Genomic DNA, 12,137 nt, shown 5'->3' on the forward strand with positions numbered 1-12,137 from the left:
TCTTGTTGTGATTCAGGGTCAGCCTGTGGGTTTGGCAGTTGGGTCGGACGACTCAGAGGAGGAGGGGGGTGTTGAAGAGCTTGCTGAGGGGGTTGGAGAGCTTGCTGAGGGGGTTGGAGAGCTTGCTGATGAGAGCCCTCAGCCAAGCCCCTCCCACCTGGTCACGACGGAGACCCAGCTGTGTGAGCCTGACAGCGTGGATGAAGATGACCCACAGCTGGCCCTGTTCAAGGACGCCCGACGCAGGAGGCAGTCAATCAGGAGTAAACAGAGGAAGGCAATGGGGCACCTCGGAAGGAGGCAGAGAGAAGCCACGCCCTGAACTGTATAAAAGGGGAATGCGTGGGAGGGCTGGTTTGCTGAAGGCAACCGCTTGAATAGTTCCTGTTTCATGGTTGGTGTCTTGTTTTGCTCTGTTTTATGTTAATAAATTTGGCAGGCTTTATTCCAGCCTCTTGCCGTTTGTAAAATGGTTGTCCCTGCTTTTTCTGCAGGGCCGGTAGCAGGCTGGTACAGAACAGGTCTTGCGGAAGAACAGGGTAGAACAACAGCTAATGACCCTCTTTTACCGGTCTACTATAGAGAGCGTCCTCTCGTATGGTATTGTGGTTTGGTATGCTGGTCTGAAAGCCGCGGATAGGAAAGTATTACAGAGGGTAGTGAGCACAGCACAAGACATTGTGGGCTGTTCCCTGACACCACTGGATGACATCGCCAGGGCTCGTTGCCTTGGAAGAGTGAGGAAGATTCTCAGGGATGACTCACACCCTGGATGGTATCTCTTTACTCTCCTACCATCCGGTAGGAGATATAGGAATATAGCCAACCGTACCAACAGGCTGAAAAATAGCTTTTATCCGTGGGCTGTTAGGCTTTTAAATGGGACATAATCTTATGCAGAATTGACTTGGGAGGCTGGTGTGTGGTGTAGTTGGTTCACATAGTGTGGTGGGATGGAGGGTTTGTTGTCACTGTGTGTTGGGGGGAGAGAGCACGGGGGGAGGCTCAGCTAATCTCAATGTACACATGTTGTACTTTGACAATAAAAGGTTTATTAATTCATGGACAACAGCTGCCACCACAGTTCAGTGCGTAACTCATAGTTGGTGCTAATTTGAAACACAGTGGGAAGTAAGTCCACGAGAGAAACTCTTCCCTCTGGTACCACCCATGTCTTAAATACACTTTCCTCATTCACAATCAAATCATGGATGAGGGCAAACGTTATTGCACAACAATCTAAGACTCAATAATATAAAGTGCAGCTTACAGCCATCAAGAATCCTTAACCTTAGGGTGAATAATGAGGGCTGGAGGTACAAGTCTCCATTACCATACCCTCAGTGGTCTGCTCTTAGCTTCTTGACTGTCATATTGATGGAAATACCTGCTCTCACTTTCCCACCAAACTCTCCCTACTACTCTCTAAGATTAATCTGAAAGCAGTGATGTCAATACCTATACATAATTAGCCAGTACTAGATGCTGCTAGGGTCGCTACACATTAACTATTTGAGATTTAAATTTCCAAGTTTATAAATGAGACATTTCAATAAGATGATAGATATGTATGGACTTTCGACGTTGCGCTGCAAGCTGCGCCATGCCGCCCAAAGACGACAAGAAGGAGAATGCGGGCAAGTCCGCCAAGAAGGACAAGGACCCCATCACATTCGGCGGCAAAGCCAAGAAGAAGTGGTCCAATGGGAAGGTGAGGGACAAGCTGAACAACCTGGTCCTCTTCGAAAAGCCACCTACGACAAGCTCTGCAAGGAGGTGCCCAACTACAAGCTCATCACGCCCGCCATGGTCTCGTAGAGAATAAAGATCTGGGGGTCGCTCGTGCGGGCTGTGCTGCAGGAGCTCCTGGACAAAGGTCTAATTAAACTTGTCTCCAAGCACAGAGTACAGGTCATCTACACCCAAAACACCAAGGGAGGTGATGCACCAGCTGCAGGAGAGGATGCTTAAAAAGATTTTCAAATGGCTTTCAGAGTTACTTGTACAGACATGAAAATAAATTGATTAAACTCTTAAAAAAAGATATGTATGGACTTTCTCCCAAGAAGTCCACAAACATACTAATTCTAACTGAGCCTTCCTCTCTGTTATAATCATCATCCACTTAGTAAACACAGCTGAATAGTTCTGAATTATATCTTTTCTTGAGTAAGTATAATGAGAACATGTTTGAGGTTAACTATGTAATCCTATGTGTATATTTAATTTTCTTATTTCAGCTGAAAACATACAGTTCATTAGGATAAGTTTGACTCTCACTTTGTATGTCATATTTCCTACATTCATCAGAGCTCCTGACAATTTCTAAATTTCTGACAGAGTAGGACTATAGAATTTTGAAGGTTTTAAAAAATGAACATAAAGACAACATTTGTAAGCCTGCTATGATGCCACCTTAAAAAGTAGTAAAAATTTGGTTAGTAACAATGAAAAGATCTGAAAGGATTCTTCAAGGTACAGTCTAAAAGGCATTTTAGAGACTGGAGATAACTAAGTAGAATGTTTGCTGGGGTTTGTTTGTTTGTTAAGAAGATTTCACCAAATTTCCTAAAAAGCAGTTCATCATATTTAAAAAAGAACTTTGAAAGTCATTACCTCAAGATGAAAGGTATAAAGGAAATTAGACAAAATTTCTTTGACTAAAGAAATGGAAAAACCTTTGCTCTGTGCATGAACTAATCACATGTACATGGCAGGTGAAGATGAAACAGGAAAAAAGTGTATGCATGTATGTATCTATTTTCTTGCACCCTTAGAATGATGACAGAACATATGTATGTGTGCAATGTAACTGTTCTTCATATATAGATTTTTAAAAAAATTTCTAAACAACCATCTGATTAAAAGAATATTTATGAAAGCACAAAGGGGTTGGGGGTTCATTTTCTACAAGAAAAATTCTTGTAAGAATAATGTACCACACACATTAAAATTCACATCTCACCATTTTTCTCCTGCAGTGACTCATGCACTTAATGTTTTAACAATTTTCTGGTTGCTAGGGTACATGTAATCAGGGTGACATGTAAAGTTCCTGTTAAAAAGAATTTTAGGTTTTCAAATCAAAGGAACAAAGCTTCACATTTATTACCTTCATAAATACCTTCTCTTAGTGTTTAATTATGCAAAATAGCTTGACATTTAAAAAATCTTCAAGAAAAATCAGTCTTTTGATTGTGCAAACTCCATCTGATAACTTATATACACTTTCTATTTTTGACAATGGTCCTCCACCATTCTGATGTGTGATATAGAAATTTTTTCCCTGGTTTTCCTAAATTTGAGGTGTGGGGGGATAAATTTGAATGAATGAACCTTTATTGTCAAAGTACAACCATGTATACATTGAGATTGGCTGAGCCTCCCTTCGTGCCTCTACCCCCAACTTAGTGACACAAACCCTCCATCTTATTACACCATGTGAGCTAATTGCACAACACACCGGCCTTGCAAGTCAATTATACATAAAGTTTATACAATTATTTCCCATTCAAAAGCCTAACAGCCCATGGATAAAAGCTGTTCTTCAGCCTGATGGCACAGCTGGCTATACTCCTATATCTCCTACCCGATGGTAGGAGAGTAAAGAGATACTGTCCAGGGTGTGAGTCATCCCTGAGAATTTTCCTCACTCTTCCAAGGCAGTGAGCCCTGGCGATGTCATCCAGTGGTGTCAGGGGACAGCCCACAATGTCTTGTGCTGTGCTCACCACCCTCTGTAATACTTTCCTATCCATGGCTGTCAGGCCAGCATACCAAACCACAATACGAGAGGACACTCTCTATAGTAAACTGATAAAAGGGGGTCATAAGCCATTGTTCTACCCTGTTCTTCCGCAAGACCCTGAGAAAGTGAAGCCTCTGTTGGGCCTTTCTGGCCACCTGGGTTGTATTAACTTTCCAGGTAAGATCTTCACAGAGGTAGACTCCCAGAAATTTAAAGGAGGAAACTCTCTCCACACAGTCCTCCCCGATGTAAAGTGGGGCAGGTTCCTCCTTTTTCCTCCAGAAGTCTAGCACCATCTCTTTTGTCTTGCTGATGATCAGGTGCAAGTTGTTGTTACAACACCATATGGATAGTTTTCGTACCTCTGCCCTGTATGCTGTCTCATTCCCACCTGTAATAAGACCCACCACGGTAGTATCATCTGTTAAATAGTAGATGGCTTATTGAATTTTTAAATAATTTCTTTCTCTGAAGTGCTTATAATATGATTACCATTGTCACTGATACTGTAATCCTCTCATAGTACAATGTTACTAAATATATTTTGTATAAACCAGCAAGTTTAAAAAAGATTAAAAATTAATTGCAGTTAAAAATTAACCATCCATGCAAAGAACATACAACCAATGTCAGCTTGCTCTGGGCAAACAAAGGTTATGCATCAGTGCTAGATATCTTTCAAGTCTGTTAATCTGAGACTCTTTTAGCCAATAGAATTCACACTGGAAGCAAAAGATTGTTCAATTAACTTTAATGAGTCATAGCAGAGAATGTTATTTTTAGTAAACTTGGATAAACTTGTTTTGGAAACAAGCAATTATGTGCAAACGTTTTTCCAGGGACAGTTATGTTACGTAGACATTTTATAAAATTTAAGTCAGCAGGGGGGAAAAAAGTAAACTTTAGATGTGATTTGGATTTACTTCTGAATTTGAGCTAAATATTTCTTCCTTTCCATACAATTATTTTGGTGCACATTTAGGATAAGGATAGTTATCTGGGAATAAGCTTCACTGAATTGAATGGAATTCCTTGTGAATAAACATACAGTAATAAATAGTTACAATATTATAGATTTATGTACTCAGAGACTGATATGATACATAAAGAGGTATGCTGGAAACAGCTGTGCTGGATCAGACCAGGTTCGAACTAGTATCTTCTTACCTTCAGTGGCAAACCTGTTGGCGATGAAAAGCTCACAGCAAGACCATCCTCCATTGTTTTTCCCCCTCCAATTGGCATTCAGAGATGAGATTCCTCTGATAGCATAGTGCTGTTAATATAGGATGAATTTCATATCCTAGATCACGGGTCGGCAACCCGTGGCTCCGGAGCCGCATGCGGCTCTTTGAGCTGTCTCCTGCGGCTCCCAGCCACCCGGTGTGCGCGCACCTCTTCGAACGGGCAGTGGTGTGCGCGCACCTGTTCAAATGGAGAGTGGCACCGCCCGTTTGGAGAGGTGCGCGCGCACCTCTCCAAATGGGCGGAGGTGCGCGCGCACCTCCCAAAACCTTTGAAGAGGTGCGCGCGCACCTCCCAAAACCTTTGAAGAGGTGCGCGCGCACCTCCGCGGCAGCTCTGCAAACGGGCCGCGGCAGCTTTCCCAACAAGCGGCGCCGCTGCCCATTCCGAGAGGTGCGCGCGCATGTCTCCGAACGAGCGGAGGTGCGCGCGCACCTCCCCAAACCTTTGGAGATGTGCGCGTGCATCTCCGCGCGAACGGGCAGCGGCGCCGCTCTTTGGGAAAGCTGTCGCGGCACGTTTGCAGGCTGCCGAAGGCGGTAGCTCTGCAAACGGGCCGTCGCCATCGCGCAACCGGGAACCGGTTCCATCACACATAAAAAAAATGGCAACTGCGTGCGTCCGCGCATGCGCAAGAAAAACCCGTTTTGCGCATGCGCAAAACGTTTTTTGCGCATGCGCGTGCATGGACGCACGCACGCGGCTCCCACTTTTTTTGTGTGTGATGGAACCAGTTCCCAGTGGCTCTTTTCCTTTTTCAGGTTGCCAACCCCTGTCCTAGATGTACTGAATTCATCCTGTATTGTTTTCCAGTCTGCTCAGCATTTCTCATTGTAAGAGACTGAATGAAATGCTGCATCCTGAGTTACTATGAGCAGAACAGAATACTTCCCACCAGAGGAAGGCAGGAGGAGGGCATGTTTGAGGATTCATCTTTCTCCCTACTGTTCTCTTGTTTTTCCTTGAAGCAGGCAGTGTGGGGTATTCCATGAGGAAGGAAAGACCTTGCCCCAGTGTAAGTTTTCATTGGTTTGCATTCCATTTATGGATGGAATTCCTTCATTCCTTTGGATTGGGTTAATAATATATCTGTTAGTCAAGGTGGTACAAACTGTACACCAGCTACAAATTTCATGTGTTTAATGTGTGCCCTTATTGCAAGAAACATCACCAACTGGAAAACAAGGGAGTAAGAGCAGATGTATATATATAAAAAAATAGAAGGAAACTCTGACTTCCAGATGCCAGATACTTGGACTGTATGACAAATGATATCTTCTGACAGTGCACTTTGGTCTGCTTGCTATAGAAAGACCAGCATATCCCTGTGTAGGTTTCTTCAGCAGTAAGCACCACTAAATCAAATAGGATTTATTTCTCATGAAGATGTGCAGTTGGATGGACCTTCCACACTAAATCATGGAGGTAGAAGGAGTAATTTAGACATCCGGCCATCCGGCCAACCGTCAGCTGAACGAAGGAATCCAGGTTCAAGATGAAAAAACTCTATCCGTACAATTTTTTGACCTAGCTATGGGATGCCAATATCAATGGATAGGTCTCTTCTTATGAGTCTCCTTTTATCTGACTTTTCTTAAGAACCTCAAGAGAAGCTTATTAATATAGAAGGGTCTGCAGAAAGAAAAAAAACTAACAAGAAACAGCCTTATATTTTCTGTCATTCAGAAGACCATCAACGTTATATTTAACTGAAGCTCAGGAGTTGATTTTACCCACAGGAGTCAGGTCTCAATCCAAGCTACAAATCTCAGCATGGATATCAGGCAAATTGTTATTGATACATATCCTCCTACATACTGTAAGTTGTAAATTCAAATGAATAATAAAGCTTTCAAAAGATACCTTAAACCAGGGGTGTCAAACTGCAAGCCCATGGGCCGGATGTGTCATCTGGAAGCCGCGCCCACCCCATTGCCGGCAATGGCAAAACAGTCCCGATACGTCTTGCAACATCACGTGACGTTGTGAGTTTGACATGTCTGCCTTAAACAGAAACTGAAAAGCACGTGATCAAATATGTAATACAGATACATGTCTACACTATTTGTGGGACACTCATTTAAACAAGGAAAGGTGGCTTTCTGAAATATGTTTAAAATATGACCAAAAAAATCAGTTAAGGCTGCAAATATAAATGATAAAAACATACAATGTATGTTCAGGTTGAATACAGGTGTATTTTCAGATGGGCTTTCTGGTAAGTGATACTATAATTGTATTCTTTAGAGCAACACCTAATTTCTCTTATACCATTACGCCTGAATGGTTATGAAGTTATGGTTACCCAATCTGGATAAGAGTAATGCCACAATAACGTAAAAGTAGACATCACTTCCATAGTTAAAGAGAAGATAACTTTCATTAAGCACAGTTATTCCGTTCTCATGCCAATTAGCTATATTAATGATTAATTGCTCAATGTGTGAGGAAGTTGATGACAACGTTTCAGGTTTATTATAACATTGTGCAAAAAACAAGTGACTGAGAGAAAATCCTGTGTGAAGGTAGTCGGAATTCAGTTCAGTAATTTATTACATGTCCTGGACCACTTTTATTTCCATATCATCCAATTTTCAAATGAAGTTTTTCTTTTCCGATTCTGTATCTTTTCAGTTTGTTAGATGTATGATGGTTGTAGGTGCTGGGTATTAGTTTAGTTTTACACGCTTCTGACGTGCCATAAATTTCAGTTCTCATTCTAAAACAAAAAAAATGCACTTTTCTTTTTAATTTTAAAAAATGAGACGGAATCTACATTCTTTTTGACATAATTGACAGAAATATTACTTTTTCTTTGGAATCTGCTGTTCTGTGATCAAAAATAAGAAACCCCTAAGAGCTGGCAGTATTGTCCCCAACTAGAAGGCCTGAATCTTGCCCAGTCTACCTGAAATGTGTTGGGATCACAGCTCTTGCACCGATAGAGCCTATTTTAAAGACCTGTAGCATTTGCCTTTCAGTAGTTCATGGTTTCTGAACAGGAAGCAAATTTTAGATGTGGTGGTTTCTTCAGCTTGCCATACTAATATAGAGACCTGCTTTCACTATGTCAAGTAGCAGCAAAACCACTATCCTTGAAGAGGACATGCAACTGCAACCCATCACTTGGTGCTTTGTGCATCTTCAAAGCCTTGTTTAGCTGAGCTCTTGCAAAAAAAAACAACTGAAAGAGAGAAAAAATTAAAGCAAAACAAAACAGAGTAGTAGCTTAGCTAAAATTATAATTGGCAGAGAGGTTAGGAGTGTTTTTGCACTGGATGTTTTAAGGAACTGTAATCAAACTGAAGACTCTGGGGTTTTCATAATAGCTCAGTGACTGATTGTGAGATTCTTGATAAATGTCACAATCAGCTTAGATTGATTATTGTGAAAAATTACATGTATGTATATGCAACTATAGAAAATCTTTGGAGATCAGATCCTGAAGTCCTGTTCAGTACAGAGGGACATTTCTGAAAAATGATATGCAGGATTATGCTGTAGAATGTAGATTTTACAAATTTATCTGCGCTAAATGCTTGCTTTCTACAATAAAAAAGTTGAAACTTAATCACTCTTAGAGGCTAATATATGAATTGCATGCTCTAAATTTTACTTTAATGAGGGCTGAGGGGAACAGGGCAGGAACACACAAAGTGAATGACATATTTTGAGAGTAATTAGTTCAGTTAACTCTAGTGTGGAGATATAACAGAAATACTTGCTCTATTATCAGTGGGTCCATGACAGTATATCTACCAGTAATTCTTTGAACTCATAGTGTCAACGCTGTTAACATTGAATGTCCTTGCTTTGACAACAGATGGAAATGTAGCCATCTTTTCTCTTTTGCTTCTAGAGTTAGTTGATGCTGGGAGGGGGGATGTGGATGAGAGTCCACCTAGTCATAACAATAATAACTCAGCTGTGGGAATCCAAGGTTATTGCGCCCAGAGTTGATAAAAATTTGGCGGGCTGGAGAGCTGGGGAGAAAGCCTGCACTTCAAACTAATTGGGGAATGTGATTTATGTCTGTTAATTGGAGGAGGGAATTGTGTGCCCAGGGGAGGGGAATTCAGTTTTTGTCTTCAACTATGTAGTGCCGATACTTTGTTTCTTGAATAAAAGATTCTTTAAGATAAACAATGCCTTGAAGTTCTTTTGAAGAGTTTCATCTGTCGGAACCATGACATTAGTCTTGGAGTAATAGAGTCAGAGAGGCCACTGAGAATAAATCTCTATTCAATTTAGGAATGGGATTCAAATTAAATAATTCACAATGGATAGTCAACCAACTTCCATATGAACATATTCAGTATATATGAACATATTCAGTACAGCAAAGAGCAGCCTATCACAGCTTTGACTAAATGGTTCCACTAGAAGTTTTGTTCTACCAATCGATCAGAATCTGCCCTCCTATTTCTGTTATTCTGTGTCTTCTACTTTGAGATGATAAAAGATAATAGTATTGTAACCCACTACTGCAGCATTTTTCAAACTTGGCACTTGAACTCCCAAAATTTCTTAGCCAGAGTGTTGCCTCTTGGCTACTACCTGGACAAGTTTCTGCCAGGTTGGCAAGACCTGCAGAAGTGGTTTTCCATTGCTGAAGATCACCCAGGTGGCTTTGTATCTAACAGGACGTAAACAGCCTGGTTTCTAGTCTGATGCCTTAACCACTACACCAAACTGGCTCTCTAAATATTTCTACCTATAAAAAAACACACCAAAAATATGGCAGACTAGGTCCTAAGAGTTCAAAGACAAACTGTATGATAAATCCAACCCATTGACAGTTGGACAGCATTCAGTTTGATGATGACGATAGTTATTACAGTTCGTCACAGTCAGCCAGATGTTTAGACTGCATTTGGCATTTTCATCCGCCTATCAAGTCCTTCACACAGACCTGAGATAGACAGATTTTTTTTAATGGTGTTAAAGGTATCACTAAGTTGTGGTGGCACAGTGGTTAGAATTCGGTATTGCATTCTAATTCTGCTGACTGCCTGCAGCTCGATTCTCAACGGTTCAAGATTGACTCAGCCTTCTATCCTTCAGAGGTTGGTAAAATTAGGAGCCAGATTGTTGGGGGCAATATGCTGACTCTGTAAACCGCTTAGAGGGCTGTAAAGCACCATGAAGCTGCATACAAGTCTAAGTGCTATTGCTATTGCTATCACAGCAAAATGCAAGCTTTTGTAAATATTGATGGCAATCAAATGATGCTCCATATATTTTGGAATTACACCCAAGGAGTTTATTACTATATTTGTTACCTTTGCTTTCTTTTGCCACAGTCATTTGACTTATATTTGCAGATCCTTGTAGTTTATGATTTTCTCCAGCTCTTTTTCTTCTATCGTGCTGTCTCCAAGTACTTTTTGATCTGTCTTATTGACAAATGTTAAATTTGGGGTCCCATATGGTTTGTCTGTTTGAATTCTAAAGTTCCAAAGACCTTTAGCATCTTCATTTTCTATTACTTTGTCTATTTTGTGATCCTGCCAGTCCTTATTTGCAAGCAAATGGTATTAATTGTAGATATTCTAATGCATTATTGTTGCTACTTTGATGAGAATATGGACTTGTGTGCTCTGAAGAATGTGAAAACTAAGCTAGAGGTTCAATCGTATTAGACAGATCTCATCAGATGAAGAATGTGTCTCCCATAAACAATATTTGTTGTTGTTGTTAGCTGCGAAGTCGTGTCCGACCCATAACTTTACTAGCATGAGAAATGAGTGCAATGGTGCGATTGTTTGAACATTCTTTGGCACTGCCTTTCTTTGGAATTGGAATGTAAACTGATCTTTTCCAATCCTGTGGCCACTGTTGAGTTTTCCAAATTTGCTGGCAAATTGAGTGTAGCACTTTTACTGCATTGTCTTTTAAGATTTTGAATAGCTCAGCTGGAATACTGTCACCTCCACTAGCTTTGTTGTTGCTCAGCTTTTCTAAGGCCCACTTCACTTCACATTCTAGGATGTCTGGCTCGAGGTCAGTGACCACCTCATTGTGATTATCAGGGACGTTAAGCTCATTCTTGTACAGTTATTCTGTGTAATTTTGCTACCTCTTCTTAATCTCTTTTGCCTCTGTTAGGTCCCTGCCATTTTGGTCTTTTATCATGCCCATTTTTGCATTAAACGTTCCCTTCATCTCTCCAATTGTCTTGAAAAGATCTCTGGTCCTTCCTATTCTATTGTTTTCTTCTATTTCTTTGCACTGTTTATTTAAGAAGGCATTCTTATCTCTTCTAGCTATTCTCTGGAATTCTGCATTCAATTGGGCGTATCTTTCTTTTTCTCCTTTGCCTTTCGCTTCCCTCCTTTCCTCAGCTATTTGCAAAGCTTCCTCAGACAACCATTTTGCTTTCTTGCATTTCTTTTTCTTTGGGATGGTTTTGGTTGCTACCTGTTGTACAATGTTGCGAACCTCTGTCCATAGTTCTTCAGGCACTCTGTCTATCAGATCTAATTCCTTAAATCTATTTGTCACCTCTACTGTATATTCAACAGGGATATGACTTAATTCATACCTGAGTGGCCTAGTGCTTTTCCCTACTTTCTTCAGTTTAAGCCTAAACTTTGCAATGAGAAGCTCATGGTCTGAGCCACAGTCAGCTCCTGGTCTTGTTTTTACTGACTGTATAGAGCTTCTCCATCTTTGGCTGCAGAGCATATAGTCAATCTGATTTCTGTGTTGACCATCTGGTGATGTCCATGTGTAGAGCCGTCTCTTGGGTTGTTGGAAAAGAGTGTTTGCTATGATCATCGTATTCTCTTGACAAAATTCTATCAGCCTGTGCCATGCTTCATTTTGCACTCCAAGGCCAAACTTGCCTGTTATTCCGGTTATCTTTTGGCTTCCTACTTTAGCATTCCAATCCCCCATGATGATAAGGACATCATTTTTTGGTGTTAGTTCTATAAGGTGCTGTAGGGCTTCATAGAACCGGTCAATTTCATCCTCTTCAGCATTGGTGGTTGGGGCATAGACTTGGACTACTGTGATATTGAATATTGATTTGCCTTGGATTTGAACTGAGATCATTCTGTCATTTTGAGGATTGTATCCCAGTATTGCTTTTCCTACTCTTTTATTGACTATGAAGGCTACTCCATTTCTTCTGAGGGAT

The 12,137-nt window shown here is 40.9% G+C and overlaps 1 pseudogene across 1 annotated transcript; it reads left to right on the forward strand.

The window, feature by feature from the left end:
* Positions 1-1,587: 1,587 nt before the first annotated feature.
* LOC308660244 (small ribosomal subunit protein eS25-like) lies at positions 1,588-2,029 on the forward strand (annotated as a pseudogene). The gene has a single exon. The product of its transcript is annotated as a small ribosomal subunit protein eS25-like (transcript).
* The last annotated feature ends 10,108 nt before the right edge of the window (positions 2,030-12,137 follow it).

Source organism: Vipera berus, assembly GCF_964194415.1.
Source record: "Vipera berus genome assembly, chromosome: 1".
Taxonomy (NCBI): Eukaryota; Metazoa; Chordata; class Lepidosauria; order Squamata; family Viperidae; genus Vipera; species Vipera berus.